Below are 18,286 nucleotides of genomic sequence, written 5' to 3'. Positions count from 1 at the left end.
CTGGATAGATGATCCTCAAAGTAAGCAGAGGGTCTCAGGTTATATGTTATTTTTCCATTTGGAGTGTGAATGAAGGCCCTGAGACCATAAGCAGCCTCTTGAAGTATATGAACAGCTGTATTGAACTACAAGACTCACCTCAGAAAACAAGCAGAGGAAATGGGATGCAGAATACACAATCTGAACCAATAGATCTATAGGTGACTGAGAGTCAATTTCCACATTAATGGCATGAATACAAGGGTGAGTCCATTTGAAGAGAGGTCTCCAACAATTTCATGGGACCCCATGGACAAGCCTGGCAGGAAGACACGTGTATGTGTGTGTGTGTGTGTGTGTGTGTGTGTGTGTGTGTGTGTGTGTGTGTGTGTGTGCCTGAAGGCTGGGCTGGGGCTCAGGCTGAGGCTGAGTGCAGCCTGCCCTTATGCCTTTTTTTGCTGCTCTACCACTTCATCCACAGCTCCACTTCTGACTTTTTTGGTAATTGATTGGAGATGAAATTCTGATGGACTTCCTTACCATGGCAGGCTTCAACTGTGATCTTCAAATCCCAGCCTCATGAATAGCTAGTATTAAAGAAGTGAGGCACTGGAACCTGTCAGGAAGCCTCTTAAATAACAGAGCTATTTTTAGGGAGACAAGAAACACCTCAGTCCAAAAGATGGTGTTGAGTTTTCATGTTTTAAAAGAAAAAATGCACTCAATAGTAAAGTGTGAAGTAATATTGAAGGAAAGAAGACAGGAAACTTTCATAAATCTGGCATTGTGAAAGCCCATCGGACATGAGTCTTTCATATAGGAATCAAAATAATATCTATGTGGCAACATTGAGACTCACCCATGTGGTCACGTGAACTGGTTGAAGACCTATTCTCACACTGACATACCTTCAAAAGTCTGGGATTCTGCTCTGTGGAAGATGTTTCCCAGTCACACTTGTAAGTCTCTTAGTTCTGTTTTTCACACTTCTCATCCCTCATTTTTAGTATTCACCAAGTATCTTTTCCATTGCTGCTCCAGAAGATGCTTTCAATGTCACTGTAAAGATTCATCTAATAAGAGAAACATGTTTGAAGAACTTTAATACTTATATTAATAATATCATTACTAATAAAGAGTATTATTCAAGAACTACTTTAAGATAAATAAAACATGATTTGGAGCAGTTATGTATATTCCTAGGCCATTACAAATCTGTAGTTACTGCAATCTTACAATACAAATGTTCTTAAGAAAGAAAAAGTGTTGATAATATAAGCAACCCAGTAGTTGTTGAATGAGATAAATACAGTGAGGACTTCTGTTGAGCTAGTACACACTGGTTCTTGCTCTGAAAGCATCACCTATCTGTTCTGAGAACCAGTCAGGCTTAAGTAGGACACATGCTTCCGGATGACAGACCTGCCTGGCATTCACTGCCTAAGTCCATTCAGGCCCACAGCCCATAGGCAATATAGAACAACCTTCAGAACAGTCATCCTGACTTTAAAGCTCAAGCCTCTAATCCTAGCTCATCAGCAGACTGATGTCTGAGGATTGTGGTTCAAAGTCACCCTGGGCAGCAAAGCCACAGTGGGAGGGATAAACTGAGAGCAAGGGAAGGGGTGTAATTGTCCCCAAAAAATGTATTCATTACCTGACAACGGTTTAATTTAATTGACTTAACTGTTACCCCTCTGAACATCATATTCCTAATAATATTTTTTTAAGAAAAGGAAAGATGAGGCTAGGAAGGTGGCTCAATGGTAGAGTGCTTGCCTTGCATTCATGAGGCCCTGAATTCAATTCCTTAGTACCATATAAGTAGAAAGAAAGCTGGAAGGCACGCTGTGGCTCAAGTGGTAGAGCACTAGCCTTGATCTGAAGAGATGAGGGACAGTTCCCAAGCCCAGAATTCAGGCCCATAACTGACAAAAAAATAAAGAAAAGGAAATAAAAAAGGAAGAGTATTGCTTCCAGGCTCAGTGCCAAGCCTGTAATCCTAGCTATTCATGAGGCTGAGGATCAGTGATTGAAGCCAACTTGGGTAGGAAAGCCTATACGACTTTTATCTCCAATTATGTACAAAAAAAATCTCGAAGTAGAGTTGTGGCTCCAGTGGTAAAGCAGTAGTCTTGAGGGAAAAAACATAAACTACAGGGATAGTATCCATTTCTTGATTGCAAGCCCCAGAAAGGCACAGAATAAAAGAAGGAAAGACACTATGAACTTGGTTTATCTGTACCTGAGATGTCTTTGTTAGAAATGATTATGGACTGAAACTCTGAACAGGGCATACTGGGTCTGGCATTTTTTCTGCACAAACTATGTGCACAACCATCTTAACTCCTTCGCTTTTCTATAGTTGCAGGTTGCATTATCTTCTCACCATGGAAGAGGTCCAGTATTTACTTTCCCTAGGGTACCTGCTTCCTTGTCTTCTGCTCTTTACTCATGGACAGCAGTATTTTAACTGAGAATGCAAGGAGGAGGATTGGCAATGCCTTGAAAAAAGGAATTTGCTAGAAGTGGGTGAGACAGTGGTGATAATGCCCAGGACCAGGTGAGCATTTTGGTGATGATTGGGCATGGTGTGTCATTCTTTATCAATATGCTGAGGGGCCATGGACATGAAGAGGAGGCCTCAATGCCTCCTGGGGTCATTCAGACTACACAGATATAAGCCAGCTAATCTTCCTCTCACTTTCCCAGCATGGAGTTATGGGCCTTGCCTGGAAGGGACTCATGCCCAAGTATGGACAGCTACCACACAACATCCAGTTGTGTCCTCTACATTGTTACTACATTGAGAGCAGTGCAGCACAAATCACATGGAACATGTCTAAATCATTAAAGGGATGGGAAAGTGGTTCTATGTTATATGGACCAAGACAGACAGAGAACACCATATAAGTTCCCTTTCAGAGTCCCCACTTCTGTTCAATGGCCAAGAGAACATACAGGAAAACCTCCAGAAGGAGGAGCTATGTTCCTAACCTGGACCCTTCACTGCATGATTTCCCAAAGCTTATGGATACAATGAAACTAAATCTCTCCAAGATGAGGCACAAAGTCTCTCAGAGACCATTGCCCACATCTGTGAGGAGAGCATAGGAGGTAAAATGGACTGTCAGGGGAGGGGAATAGCCACAGAGCGTCTCCGTGACATCTCTGGCATCCAGTATTCAGATAATTAGGGAAAGGTTATGAAAGCTTATTTGGTGTGGATAGTGAATCATTGCAGCAGGTGGCACAGAGGATGGGAAAGCGAGTTGAAGAGTACATGGGTCCCATCAAGAGAGCTGGACATTATGTTGGATATGTTACATGATAGCCTTTGCTAATGCCAGGTCTTAGACAAGTGTTATACTACAGCGACTCTGCTGTCTACTACCACAAATGCATGGAAGAGAGATAGAAACTTGATACAGTTGCTGACATCACCAAGATCATCCTAAGGAAGAACTTCATAGACATTATCATCTGATTGTGTGTGGGGTCTGGGGTGGGGGGAGGTGTATGTGTGGACACTAGGGATTCAACTTCTGAGCCTTTTTTGCTCAAGGCTTGTACTATAGCTCTTAAGCCACAGCTCCACTTTCAGCTTTTTTGATATTTTATTGGAGTCTCACAAGTATTTACTTACAAGATAAACTTTAATTATGAGGTGATATGATTTTAAGGATGATATACTACTATGCAAATGCAATAAATAAAAATGGGAGGTAAAAAGACACTCTAAGGACTATATAGGAAGTTTTATGAAAGCCATGAAAGTATATCTAAAAAAAGTGTTATTAGTGACTTAAACAGCAGTGCTAAATTTTTTGTCTTGGATAAATGAATGCAGTCAGTTATTTCTGTTTAAATGTATAATGTTATTTTTCTCTTTTTACTGTTTGTAATCCATACTATTAATATTAATAGGTGTAGGAGACTCAAGCTGAGCTGTTGAACCTGGAAAAGGTTTGAGAGGTTGGAACACCACCTCAATAGTACTCAGAAAGCTGAGAGCTGACCATGGAAAGGTTAAAACACAGCTCTGTGAAGTAAGCCATGCCCAAAGAAATATAGGTCCCATGGTTTCCCTTATTTGAAACAACTAGTATATGTCTGAGACAAACAGAAACTGTCAGACAAGTTGATGTTAGGTGAAATGAATCCCAAGATAAGGATTCAAATGTTTTTTTTTTTCTTTCTTGAGATTGTTTCCAACATATTTATTTATTTATTTATTTATTTTTGGATCTGGTCGTGGGGCCTGAACTCTGGGCCTGGGCGCTTTCCCTCAGCTCTTCAGCTCAAGGCTAGCGCTCTACCACTTGAGCCACAGCACCACTTCCGGCTTTTTTTCTTTTTGCTTACGTGCTGCTGAGGAATCGAACCCAGGGCCTCATGCATGCAAGGCAAGCGCTCTACCACTGAGCCACCTTCCCAGCCCCTCCAACATATTTATAAAATGATTTCTTTGTTGCTTTGTATGTACCTCCCCCATGGTATTAGCCCTGCTTTCACTGTATTTGATGTTGGTATAATTTGTGGAAAGGAAGGGAAGAAAAACAAATTGTTTAAATAGGGATACTGGTGGATCCATTGCAACAATGAGATGTACAACACGTTATGTCGAAAAGCGAACTTTACAACTTTGGAGGGGGGGGGTAGGAAGAGCGGGAGGGAGGGGTGGGGGGAAGAATGGAGGGAGGGATGGGAGATGGGAAGGGATAGGAAGGGAAAACAAACGAGGAGGCAACAATGCTTGATAAGAAATGTACTCATTATCTTGCCCATGCAATTGTAACTCCTCTGTATGGTATTTTCACAATAAAAAAATCAAAAAATAAATAAATATATAAATAGGGTTACAGGTGACCCCATTACAACAATGAAATGTATAAGATGTTATGTTGAAAAACAAACTTTACAACTTCAGTTGGGGGTAGGGGAAGGGAAGGGGGGTTGAGAGGGGAAGGGATGGTAAGGGGAAACAAAGGAGGAGGCAAGAATGCTTGATAAGAAATGTACTCACTATCTTGCCAATGTAATTGTAACTCCTCTGTATGGTATTTTCACAATTAAAAAAAAAAAAGCATACCTCTGGAGAGGGTTAAGCTATTGCCCCCTTCCATAGTGCTTTAAAGGCCTTGAAGCCTGGGAGGTAAAAGAATTGACAATTTAACCTAGGAAGCTAGATAAAATAGACCAAATGTCTGGATTTTCTCTAGGTTGCATTCTCCTTTCTCAAAACAAAAAGGGAACCAGTGTTTCTCACTCATTGTGGTGGCTCTGATTGCAATATAGAAGCTTCATTTTTGCATGTATCCATGGTAACCTTCCCAGTGTAAATTCAAATAAATATGATTGCTTGTGTGACCTGGGGCCCAGGAGCCAGTAAGCCTTGGGACCCTGGGTCCTCATTGATTTTTTTTTCTTTTTCTCTATACCTGTCTATTTTCTAATTTTCTTCAGCTTGGTATCCTATTGCACTGCCTTGGGTTGCAATTAGCAACAAATATGAATATTCTTGAGTTGTAAAACATAAAAGACTTACAAACTTTCTTATCCCAGATGGCTTCAAACCACAATCCTCAGATTTAAGCCTTCTGAGTAGGATTACAGGCATAAGCCACTGGCAACCAGCATGCATCTGAAGACTTGATGTCAGTGAGATCTTTCTTGGGGAATGTCTGCACATCTCAGTCCTCCTCAGCTCTGTTCCTTCCTGTTGCCCAAACAGAGTCAAACACTTTCACTCCTTTATGTTCAAAATCCTTGAGGTTAGTGAACTGACTTGCCTGCCATGTACCTCCTTTGTATAAATACAATAATGGATTTTACTCTTTACCATCGATTAACTAAATTAATTGGGATCCACACAGAGGTGACATGTCCTTTTCTGGATTGCACACCGTACACCTATGTTTTACTTTATCTAATAAAGTTAACATAACTTGTTTGAGGTTTCTTAGTTCCCATATTTCTTCCTTCTCATCCCTCTTTCCCTTGCACAGAGGGAAGTACCATTTGGAATTGTGAAGAATGAGTTTTTAGTCATTTTCTGAAAAGCTTTGCCATTGGATCCTGATTTCCAAGTCCTGAGTAACTGGCCTGTAAAGCCTTGTTCTTTAATCTCTCCTCAGCTGACACAAATGACCATATATGTCTAAAAAAGGCTTTGGGAAATGAGTTCAGGTTATCAGTTAGGAATCCTTATTACCTGGTCACTGCACATAAGTTGTTTTTGTTTTTTTTCGTTTTGTTTTGTTTGAATAGTGTACAATTAGTACCAGAATTAGACTTCCAAGTATTTTTTTTTAATTCAAAGCTAGCAGGCTCTCTTATTTGAACCACAGATCAACTTCAGCCCCACTCTCTTTATCTTTTGGTAGTAAATAGGACAGAAGTGTCTCACAGGAAGCCAAGGGCACTACACAGTATCCTCAAATCTGAGGACTGTGGTTCACAGCCAGCCTGGGCAGGAAAGTCAATGAGCCTCCTATTCCCAACTAATCAGCAAAAAGAAGTGGAACTGTGGCTGAAGTGGTAGAGCAGCAACCTTGAACATAAAAAAAGCTAAGAAAAAGCTAAGAAAAAAAGTTTTAAAAAATGTAAGTGAAAAATAGATCTAGCACTAAGACAACCACAGAATAAATTTTTTTAAAAAGTGCAAGAGAGCAGAAAGAGTCTTAAAAATGATAAAAATTAACAAGAAACTGGTGGCTCACATTTGAAATTCTAGCTACTCAAAACACTGAAATCGAGCTTTACTATTCCAAGGCAGCCAGGACAGGAAAGCCCATTGTGTGTGTGTGTGTGTGTGTGTGTGTGTGTGTGTGTGTGTGTGTGTGTAAAAAGCCCATTGTGTGTGTGTGTGTGTGTGTGTGACTGTGTGTGTGTTCCTTTCTGGGATATGATCTACAAGTTTTTACTTGACCATTTCCAATGTTTTGGAGGTTAATTTGAGATAAGAGTCTCATGAACTTTCCTTGTCCCCTGACAATGAATCGCAATCAGTATAAGTCAGGACCTTGTGGGAGTGTCTATATTTACCTCCTACTAACCACCAAAACCAAAAAATGAACCAAATTGCAAATGTTACTAAAGTTTTAGAGCATTCTATCTTTCAGCAAGATTGGTGAGGCCCTAAAAACAAGACAGAGAACCAACAAATAAATAAATGTATGTGAAAAAGAAAAGAGCCAATTAGTTTTTTATAATATAGACTCATATCTTTAATCCAAGCTGAAATGTAAAGATCACAGTTGGAATCCAGCCTGGGCAGGAAAGTCCAACTAACTTCTTTTTGAGTGTTCTAGACATGGGCTTGAACTTGAGGGTTTTTACTCAAGTTTAAAAATACTACTTCCTGTATCATGTGCTTAATTGGAGATGAGACTGATGGACTTTCTAGCCCAGGCTGGCTTTAAACTGTAATCCTTAGATTTTAGGATACTGTGTAGTGCCTTGGTTCCCATGGGACTCTTATCTACTATTAACCACTAAAAGAAAAATAGAGGCGGAAGTTGAGCTGAGGCTCAAGTAGTAGAGCCTGCTAGCTTTGAAATGAAAAACAAAATACCCAAAACAAAACAAAACAACCCTCAGCGACAGTCACTAGGCCTTGAATTCAAGCCTCCCCCCCTCAAAAAAAAGACCTCAAGAGTTGAGTTTTTGTTCCTGCTAGCTTTGAGCAAAAAACAAAAGGCCAAAAATCTCATGGACAGTGAAGTAGTGTGGCCTAAATGTAGAGCCTGCTAGTTTTGATCTAAAAAAAACAAGCCAGGTGCCTCTGGCTCATGCCTGTAATCCTTGCTACTCAGGAAGCTTAGATCTGAGAATCACATTTGGAAGCCAGCCTCGGCTAAAAAGTCCCCTGGTAACCAATATACAAGGACACGTGCACCTCCATGTTTATTGCAGCACTGTTCAAATAGCTAGGATATGGAAACAACCCAGATGCCCCACCACAGATGAATGGATCCAAAAATTGTGGTATCTATACACAATGGAATATTATGCAGCCATTAGAAATGACAAAATAATGGCATTTGGAGGGAAATGGATGGAGCTAGAAGGAATCATGTTGAGCGAGGTAAGCCAAGAGCAAAGAGACAAACGGTACATGGTCTCCCTGATAAGTGGATGCTAAATCCAAAATGTTAGGTGATACGACAAAACTAACAGGACTTAAGAAACAAAGAACTCCCACTCATCTGGTTGAACCACTACTAAATATGCCCATGCTGCTGATCACATGTATGGTGTATAACATGTGAACACCGTTGTATGTTATAGACTGTGATAGACAATTTGCTCCAGGAAAGTTAGAATGAACTTGTGACTTTAAATGAGCATCATTATTCCACAATACTGTGAAATTCCGGAAATTATGTAATCACTTAATCACAATCAAAAAAAAAAGAACCTCGGGGAAGGTAGGGAACGAAGGGATGGTAGGGGGAAAACAATGGAGGGGGTAACATGTTCAAGAGGAAGTGTACTCATTACCTCACTCATGTAACTGTAACCCTCTGTATAGTATCTTTACAATAAAAAAAAGTCCCCTGGTGACTGTTTTTTCCAACTAAGTAGAAGTGGCACTGTGTCTGAAAATAGTAGTGTGCCTGTTGTGTCCCTGACGGACAGTTCCTAGGCATTGAGTTCAAGCCCCACAACTGACAATATCAATAAATTAATTAATTAAATACTGAGCATAAATGAGTAGGCCCTAATAATAAAGGACATGAACTTTGAAAAAGGGGGAAGGGACAATCAAATAAATGAAAAGGTAGAAAAGGAGCATATTAAGGTTTTCTAAATCAAAACTGTAATTCTACCTGCTCAGATTACTGAAAACTGAGGACTGTGGTTCAAAGCCAGCCCAGGCAGGAAAGTACAGGAGACATATTTTACTGTGTTCAGTATGGGGGCTTGAACTTGCTATGTTTTGCTCATGGCTACAGGTCTACTTCTTCCAACCTCTTGGTGTTTATTAGAGATAATTGTCTCATTGACTTTCTTGCACAAGACTGGCATTGAAACATGATTCTCAGATTTCAGTCCTTTCTGTAATGCTCTTGACTTTCTATTGATATTCTAATCTCTTATTAACCACAAAAAATGCAAAAGTTGAGCTATGGCTCAAGTAGTGAAACCAGCTACTATTAAGGTAAAAATAAATAAACCTCAAGGAAAGTCATCATGACTTAATTTCAAGACATAAGAACCACCACTCAATTAAAAAAAAATAGAACCTCAGTCACTGTGACCTGAGTTTAAGCCCTAGAAAAAGAGCTGCAAAAAAGAAAAACAGCCTGTAGTTTACCTGTGGTCAAAGTTGTAGGGCATGGTAGTTTCAAGGGAAACAAAAAAAACAGCATGAGAGCTAGCGCCTAATAACAAATGCCAAAAAGAAAGAAAGAAATAATAAATAACTGAAAAGGTGAAAGAAGAGGTAATTAAAGATTTGTAAATGTTGACTCACACTTATAATTCTGAATCTTAAGGAATCGGAAATCTGTAGATCATGGTTCAAAGCCATACTGGACAGGAAAGTCCATGAAACTTGCTTCAGTGTGTTCAGTCGAGGGACTTAAAATTGAAGTGTTTTGCTCAAGGCTACAGCTCTACTATCTTCCACCTATTAGGTTGACTGGAGATAAGAGTCTCATTGACTTTCCTGCCCAGGCTGACTTTGAACTCTGATCCTCAGATTTCAAGCCTCTCTGTACTGCCCTGGACTACCCATGGGATTCTTGCCTCATATTAATCACTTAAAAAAGGCAGAAGTTTAGCTGTGGCTCAAGTAGTAGAGCCATCTACCCTTCAGTTAACTAAGTAAATCAATAAAACCTCAGAAAGAGAGGAGAGGAATGAGAGTGAAAGACAGAATGTCTTACAATAAGCAAAAGGAAAGAAATGTATATATCACCTGGAAGAAATAATTGTATTGTCAAAGCTTATAGAATTGTATTGTCAAAGCTTATAGAATTCACAAACTTTATCGACCATAATAATGACAATTTGCATTGTGAAGGTTAAAATATGTTTGTGACTTCAACTAAATATCACTATTCCACAATATTCTGAAATAAGAGAAATTTAGGTAATCACCTAATCTCAATAATAGTAAAAATCTCAGAAAGAGTCACCAGGCCTTAATTTCAAGCTCCGGCCAAACACACACACACACACACACACACACACACACACACACACACACACACACACACACACACACACACACACACACACACACACACACACACACAGAGCAGGAGCCGAGTTCTCACATTCGGAGCAGAAGCCAAATGAAACAAAAAGTAGACTGTAGTAGACCTATGGCTTAAGTAATAAAGCAAGCTGCTTTTAAGAGAAAAGAAAAGAAAACCTGAGTATGAAGGCAAGGCCCTAAGCCCCTGACTCTTTCCAGAATGGAAATCAGTCATGGAATCCAACAGTTTGTGCTTGTTCTTGGGATCACAGCTGAACGTGCCCCTTCAGTTCTAGGCCCTCCTATCAAAAATAGAAGGTAGGCTTGTTCTTGGCTTCTGGCACAAGTACCTTGTGTAGAGGAAGCCCCTTCTCTTGCTTCCTGTATCCCAGGGTTCAGCCTCTCTTGTGAGTCAAGGTGGGAGGTGGATGGCAGTGTGACAAGAGGTTCCAAATAGAGTGGCAGCTGTGCTAATTGACTTGAGGCTGACAGCTGGATGCCAGGGCTAAGTGATAACAGGTAGCTATCTCTGATTACCCAGCAGTAGGGAGACTGAGTTGGAGCACCTACTGGCTCTGCCTATCAAGTCCACCCCATCTCCTCTGCCCCTGTAACAACCAGAGGTTTAAATGGGGATCTGAGTTGGCTGTGTCAGATTCCTGCTCCCCAGCCCTACCTGTTTGCCTCTGTGTACACCACTGCTGAGGACATGCATCCAACTGCTCTGCAGCCTTACACCATGAGGGAGATCGTGTACATAGAGGCAAGCCACAGTGGCAACCAGATTGGCCCAAAGGGGAGCATGACACTGGCCTAGGATCCTAGTCTCAAATTTAGGGGGATGAGGAGGAAGAGGATAGGGTTGGAGGGTGCAGGTGGTAGTGGTCATGTCTAGGCTGAGGTAGGTGGGGCTCCATAGTAGTCCCTAACCTCCTGGAAATCAAGTCCCCCAGATAGTTTCCCCAATTTCCCTAATTTGTGTGGCCCAGGTGGGTGTGGTTTTTTAAGCAAGGCTGGGGTGGTTTCAACTCTCTTGCATGTCTTAGTCTTACCTGAGACTCAAGTCATTGTACTTAGTTTCCTGGGAATAGACTAATGCATTTTTGGTCTGATTTGAATGAAAGGAGTGCAGTGTCTTTGAGCTGACAGATACAGAGGATTCCCTTTTTGTCAGCTGATGAGTATCAGATATTTGAGAACAGTTCGTCCACCTTAATGCAAATTTCTCTGAGTTTTCATGCCCTATCTCAGTTCCCTTAAGTTGGGTGTTTTCTAAATCAGTGGATGTCGGTGTATGCTCTGAGGACCCTTGGGGTTCTGGAGAGCCTTCTAGCTGAGTCTTCAAGTTACTGCTTTGGCAACTTCATGTCCATATAAGGCCAGGTTCTCGTCATAGAATCCAAACAGAATATGGTATCCCATAAGATGGAATACTCATAGGAGAACACAGATGTCTTCTATTCAGCCAGATAGCAAAGAGATTAACAAAACTAAAATACCATCAATTTTTGTGCTTTTTTTAATTTAAAAAATCTAATTTTTTTACAAAAATATTTGTGTCAACAGGACTTGGGTTTCTTATAGTTATTTTAAAGTCCATTGTTTGGACAGTTAACATTCTAGGCCATAATACACTTCTATTTCCATCTCAGTTTTGGGAAATGCTAAGCCATGAGCACAACATTGACTGCACTGGCAACTACTATGTAGACAGCAGCTTACAGCTGCAGAGAATCGAGGTGTATTACAATGAGGCAGCTAGTGAGTATCTCCCATCTGGCTTCCAATACCGTGGCAGAATAGGTCCCTGAGGAATACTAATGACAAGGAAGGAGTTCCTGCCTTTCTTAGGGTGGTATTGTAGTTCGAATTTGGGGCCTCGATCTTGTAAGTCAAGTGCTGTATCCACCTGAGCCACTCCACCATATATTTTGAGTATACACTTGTGAATTTCCTCAGGAAAGCCTTTTACTGAATTCCCCCTACCTGTACTTGCTGAGTAGCCACACCTGGATTTTTTTTTTTTTTGTCATGGGGCTTCTACTCTGGGCATAGGCATTGTCCTTCATCTCTTCAGTCTTTCTTTTCCTTTTATTATCAGGGGATCCTTTTTTTAGAACTCTCTGGGCTTCTGGGATAAGTCCTTCTAGCTTAGTTTAATTCATTAATTCTGCTTGTTGTAACATATTTGGAAATTTTAAGTTTTTATGTTTACTATGCATGAGCTGCAAAACCGCTTGTGAAGTTGTAGGAGTTTTTGGAGGCAGCGTCACATCAGATGATAGATTGATTGGGGCATCACCCACATTTAATCTTTGGTCCTAGTCTTTATTATTTAAAGAAGCCCTCTCTATTGGACTGGAAAGAAACAACATGCTCTGTTCACAGATTAATAGAAAAATAGCCAAAATGAGAATAAAAGCAATGTACAGCCAAGAAGAATATAGTAAGAATAAAGTTAGAGGCTATAAAGGTGCAGCCAAGTGTATGGGAAGCCTTGAACCAACACCCCCGTCCTGCAGGCATGCTTCCTTAAAGCTCTTTGTCTAAGGGGATCTCATGCAGACTCCGCAGGAGGTGGCATGGCACCAACTATTTCAGGTAGTTTCTTGGAGATGAGAGTCTCCCATAATTTCCTGCCCCAGCTGGCTTCAATCTGTGATCCTAAGATCTCAGACTTTTGAGTAGCTAGAATTTCACCCTTCGGCAACCAGAGCGCAGTTGCATTGCCCACTTTAAAATACAGATTAAATTTCTAAAAAAAAATTTTTAATTGAAAATTTTAAAATTGTAAAGAGGGATGTTCAGTCACTAATATATATGTGAATAGTCCAAATCACAAAGCATAAATAAAGTGTCTCACCCTGAAATCTATAACACTTCTGGACTTCAGCATTTTGAATATGAATACTTAGCCAACAATAAATTCTTTTTAAGGTTTTTAAAGTAAAAAACATTGTTGTGATGTAGAAAAACCCAATAATAATGTGTAAACACTGCTTTTAAATGATTCATATTGTCTTTCCTAATACAAACAGCCTTTCTGAAGTCTACAGAGTAGATTTTCAGTTTTTGTAACTGTCAATGTGAAATTCATTTAATTTTATATAAAGAGTTTCCATTCTACATTATTGTATACAAACAGAATCATAGATAATTGGTTTTCCTCTGTAATAAACAAATGAAAAAGTGCAAACAAAAGGACAGAGCTATTTAATGTATTTGAGTTCTATGGATCTACATTTGGGGATGTCCCCACCTTGGTATTTTGTGTTAATATTGCTTAAGTAAGATATAAGACTTTAATCTTGTGGTTCCTTGGTTGAGAGTTGTTGTGTGGGATTGTGTCACTCCTATGAACAGTATTTTATGTTGTGTCTTTATTAGATTCTATATATCAGGCAGGATGGCCAGTTTTCTTCATGTGATTGTTTAGGAAGGGGGCAGTCTCAAACTCATGTTTATATCATTTTAACTGATATCCCTTTTGAAAAATCAGGTTAAATGGCAAATTGCAAGTAATTGCCCAAAGTTGCTCTGAGTATTTGAATACAGGGAAATGTGCTATTGAGATAACAATTATTGAAACATTATAACACAAGAAATATGTATTTTATGTATTTTCCCTAGGAAAGCATTATACTTGAATTCCCCCTACATCTACTTGCTGAAGAGCCACACCTGGCTCTTTTGTTTTGCTTGTTTGTTTTTTTTGTCGGCAGTGGCGCTTAAACTCTGGGCCTATGCACTGTGCCCCAACTCTTCTGTTCAAGACAAGCAGCCCTACCACTTAAGCCACAGTGCCATTTCTGGGTTTCTATTAGTTTATTGGAGATAAGAGTCTCACAGACTTTCCTGCCCAGGCTGGCTTTGAACAGTGATCCTCTGATCTCCAACTCCACAGTTGCTAAGATTATAGGCATGAGCCACTGGTGCTCTGCACCTAGCTACTTTTAATTAGGGAAGGGAAGGGATAGGGAGAACAACAAAGGAGTGGGTAACAATGTTCGACAATAAATGTTCTCATTTCCTTACTCATGTAACTGTAACTCCTCTATACAGCACCTTTACAATAAAAATAAAATTAACAAAAAAGAGAAAGGTTCTTACTGATAGGCAATGATGACTCACACCAGTAATCCTAGCTACTCAGGAGGCTGAGAAATGAGAATCATGGTTCAAATCCAGCCTGGGCAGGGAAGTCCCTGAGACCCTTATCTACAATAAACAACTCAGAAAACTGAAAGTGAGACTGTGGCTCAAGTGATAGAGTGCTAGCCTTGAGCTGAAGAGCTGAGGGACAGCACCCAGGCCCAGAGTTCAAGCCCCACCATGAACAACAACAACAAAAATGTGTTGTCATCTTTCTTTTGCCCCATTAGACTCAAAGCCTGATGCTCATCTTTGCCCCCTGAGTAGCTGAGATTTCAGCCACCATGCCCAAAGCAAAGGAATGAAATGCATGGAAATCGACAACTGCAAACGTCCTTAAAGTTGCTGAAGCCTCTTGCATGGTGATTCATTCTCAAGATATCTTTTCTGTTTCCATGTCTGAAATGCTGTAATTTCTGTAATGAATGCTGAGAGCCACTTAGAATCATAAGCTCTGCCCCTAAGCTCCTTGTCAAGTATAGGCCTAAGTCAAATCTTGTTCCCACAGGCAACAAATATGTTCCTCGGGCCATCATGGTGGACGTAGAGCCTGGCACCTTAGACTCAGTAGGATTGGAACCATAGAGTTTCAGACCAGACACTTCATATTTAGTATGTCAGCATGGTCCATGGAAGATGACTAACAGGCACCCCTCCTTCCTAACATCCAGGCACTCCAGTTCCCAGTGCTGAGCTGAGCCTTTATCCATCTAGATATCATCCTCACCTAACCCACCTATTTCAGTCCACGGGAGTCATGACCCTGACCACTCAATCAGCACAGATAAGTGCCAGTCTGCAAACAGCCTCTGAAGGGAATGAACAGCGAGCAGGGAATGCCTCCAACAAGGTTTCAGCACTGCTGGCCATTTCAAATACCTGGCAATAACAGGGAACCACTTCAGGACACCAGAAATCAAAGGACAGCTATGTATGAGCAAGGTGCAGACAAATGCTTGCAGCTTAGCTTCCCTCTGACCATTCTGTTCTCCTGTTCCTCCTGTGAAAGTAAGTACTTTTCCAGTATTGAGGCAGGCTCTGTTCATTTTTTTTTTTGGTCGGTTGTGGGGCTTGAACTCTGGGCCTGAGCACTGTACCTCAGCTCTTCAGCTCAAGGCAAGCACTCTACCGCTTGAACCACAGCATCCCTTCTGGCTTTTTCTGTTTATGTGGTGTTGAGGAATCGATCCCAGGGCCTTGTGCATGTGAGGCAAGCACTCTACCACTGAGAGCCCTTCCCATCCCCAGGCTCTGTTCATTTTTAGAAGTACGTGGTTTGGGTTAAAATGTATCTTCCTCCACATTGTCTTTACTTTCTTTAGAACCTGGGTGATTTGTAGGGTCCCAGATACATTGAAAACATTTCCTGGGGGCTAGGAAGGTGGCTCAGCAGTACAGTGCTTGCCTTGCATGCATGAGGCCCTGAGTTTGATTCCTCAGCACCATATAAGCAGGAAAAAAAGCCAGAAGTGGTGCTGTGGCTTAAGTGGTAGAGCACTAGCCTTGAGCTGAAGAGCTGAGGGACAGTGCCCAGGCCCAGAGTTCAGGCCCATGACTGGACCCCAAAAAAGAAAACATTTCCTTTATTTCACCGAAGTGTATCTAAACTAATAGCCAAAGTTGCTCAGAGGAGCCTATAGTCTTCACAATGCATATAGCACAGTCATTATTCCTGGAGTATGTGTCTCATCATGTCTTTGTGTCTGATAGGCCAGAACAGGGCAGGTAATAACTGGGCCAAGGGCCACTACACAGAGGGAGCCGAGCTGGTGGAGTCAGTGCTGGAAGTGGTGAGCAGAAAGGTGTGGCTGTCTCCAGGGTTTCTAGCTGGCCTACTTCCTGGGAGGTGGCACCAGGTCAGGCATGGGCACCCTGATTCTCAACAAGATCCGAGAGGAGTTCCCAGACAGCATCATGAACACCTTCAGTGTCATGCCCTTGCCCAAGATGTTGGACACTGGCACCTTAGACTCAGTGAGATCAGAACCATTTGGCCAGAGTTTCAGACCAGACAACTTCATATTTGATATGTCATCATAGTCCATGGGAGATGGCTAATAGGCACCCCTCCTCCCTAACATCCAGACACTCTAGTTCCCAGTGCTGGGCTGAGCCTTTATCCACCTAACCCTATCATCCTCACCTAACCCTACAACACCATCTTGTCTGTCCACCAGTTGGTGGAAAATGCAGATGAAACATTCTGCATTGACAACGAGGCCCTGTATGACATCTGCTTTTGCACCCTGAAGCTGCCCATGCCCACCTATGGAGACCTGAACCACCTGGTGTTGGCTACCATGAGCAAGGTCACCACCTGCCTGTGCTTCCCTGCCCAGCTGAATGCAGACCTGCGCAAGCTGGCTGTGAACACGGTGTCCTTCCCCTGCCTGCACTTCTTCATGCCTGGCCTTGCATCCCTGACTAGCCGTGTCAGCCAGCAGTACAATGCTCTTCCAGTGCCCAAGCTCACCCAGCAGATGTGTGACACCAAGAACACGATGGTCACCTGTGATCCCCGCCATGGCTGCTACCTGATAGCGGCTGCCATCTTCCGAGGCCTCATGTCCATGAAGGAGGTGGATGAGCAGATGCTCAACTTGCAGAACAAGAACAGCAGCTACTTTGCAGACTGGATCCCCAACAACGTGAAGACACTTGTGTGTGACATCCCCCCACATGGCCTCACGATGTTGGCCTCAGTCATTGGCAACAACACGGCCATCCAGGAACCCTTCAAGCACACCTCAGAGCAGTTCAGTGCCATGTTGCAGCACAAGACATTCTTGCACTGGTATACAGGCGAGGGCATCGATGAGACGGAGTTCACTGAGGCTGAGAGCAACATCAACGACCCAGTGTCCAAATACCAGCAATGCAAAGATGCCACTGCTGATGAACAGGGGGAATTTGAAGAAGTCTTGTGGAAGAAGAGGTTTAAGACTTCCCATTGCTAGCAGTGCTACAGGAATGCCAGAGCCTGCCTACTGCTTCTCAAATAAATGGTGCTTTCCTGAGCTACTTTGTCTGCAGTGGGACCTTGCTATGTATCATCATGCTCAGCCTTCTCTGTCAGGAACTCACTGATGATGAATGTAAAAATGCAAATTTCTTTTAAATATGATTGTTTTAAAACCCTATTTGTATAAATAAAGAAGTATACATTTTATACCCTGAGCCCTTATTCTTCTTTAGAATCCTTTTTATTCTTTCAGTGTATTTGAAATATAAATTTGGCCAGAAGGATTTAATCTTAGCAATATAGGACTGGTGCTCAAGAGGAGTATTAAATTCATGGTTTTTCTGCTATTTTGAAGAGGAGGATGACAAGTGCCAATGTTGTTGTTTTTCCCCCTGGGCCAGTTTTATAGTTTTCAATCTCTCAAAAACATGCAAGTAGCAAAAAAGCAGTCTGAAGAGAAAGAAAACTAGATCCAGATGCTACTTCTCCTTCAGACAACCACAGGTTCTTGTCTCATGTCCCATCAGAGGGATTTCAGTCACATTCCCCAGAAACAGTATCAGGAACACTGATCCCTGTGTTTAGAGTTCAATTGGCAATGAAGCAGCGCTCACAGGATGAGTGCAAGTTCCTGGTTGCCAGGGTAGTTTCTCAAGGTATCTGGCAGCTTTAAGTACAGAAGTGACTCTAGCTGTTTGAGGGAGTGAGAGGCTGAGAAGCTGACCAGTCCCATAGTGTATCAAGAACTGCTTGACACAGTACTTCCAAGTCAAGGAGAGGAGGGGAGACATCGCCTGTCCCAATGACCCATTCTCATGTTCATTTTTCCAGCAGTCAAAGCTGTCTGAGGCCCACAAGGTGTTGTAAGGATATAAGGGATGGATGGATCTAGCCTGTTGGGTATGTTTACTTTACATGAGTGAAACAGAAATCTCAATTGCTTAGAACCTACAATGGCCAGGAAGAGGGTGAACACTTCTGTT

At 41.7% G+C, this 18,286-nt stretch overlaps 1 pseudogene; it reads left to right on the top strand.

Moving 5' to 3' along the window:
- Window positions 1-10,898: 10,898 nt before the first annotated feature.
- Window positions 10,899-17,298, top strand: LOC122117059 (annotated as a pseudogene).
- The last annotated feature ends 988 nt before the right edge of the window (window positions 17,299-18,286 follow it).

The sequence above is a fragment of the Dipodomys spectabilis genome, unplaced genomic scaffold (assembly GCF_019054845.1).
Source record: "Dipodomys spectabilis isolate Male_0828 unplaced genomic scaffold, ASM1905484v1 ptg000139l, whole genome shotgun sequence".
Classification (NCBI taxonomy): Eukaryota; Metazoa; Chordata; class Mammalia; order Rodentia; family Heteromyidae; genus Dipodomys; species Dipodomys spectabilis.
This window is presented reverse-complemented; position numbering and strand designations above follow the sequence as displayed.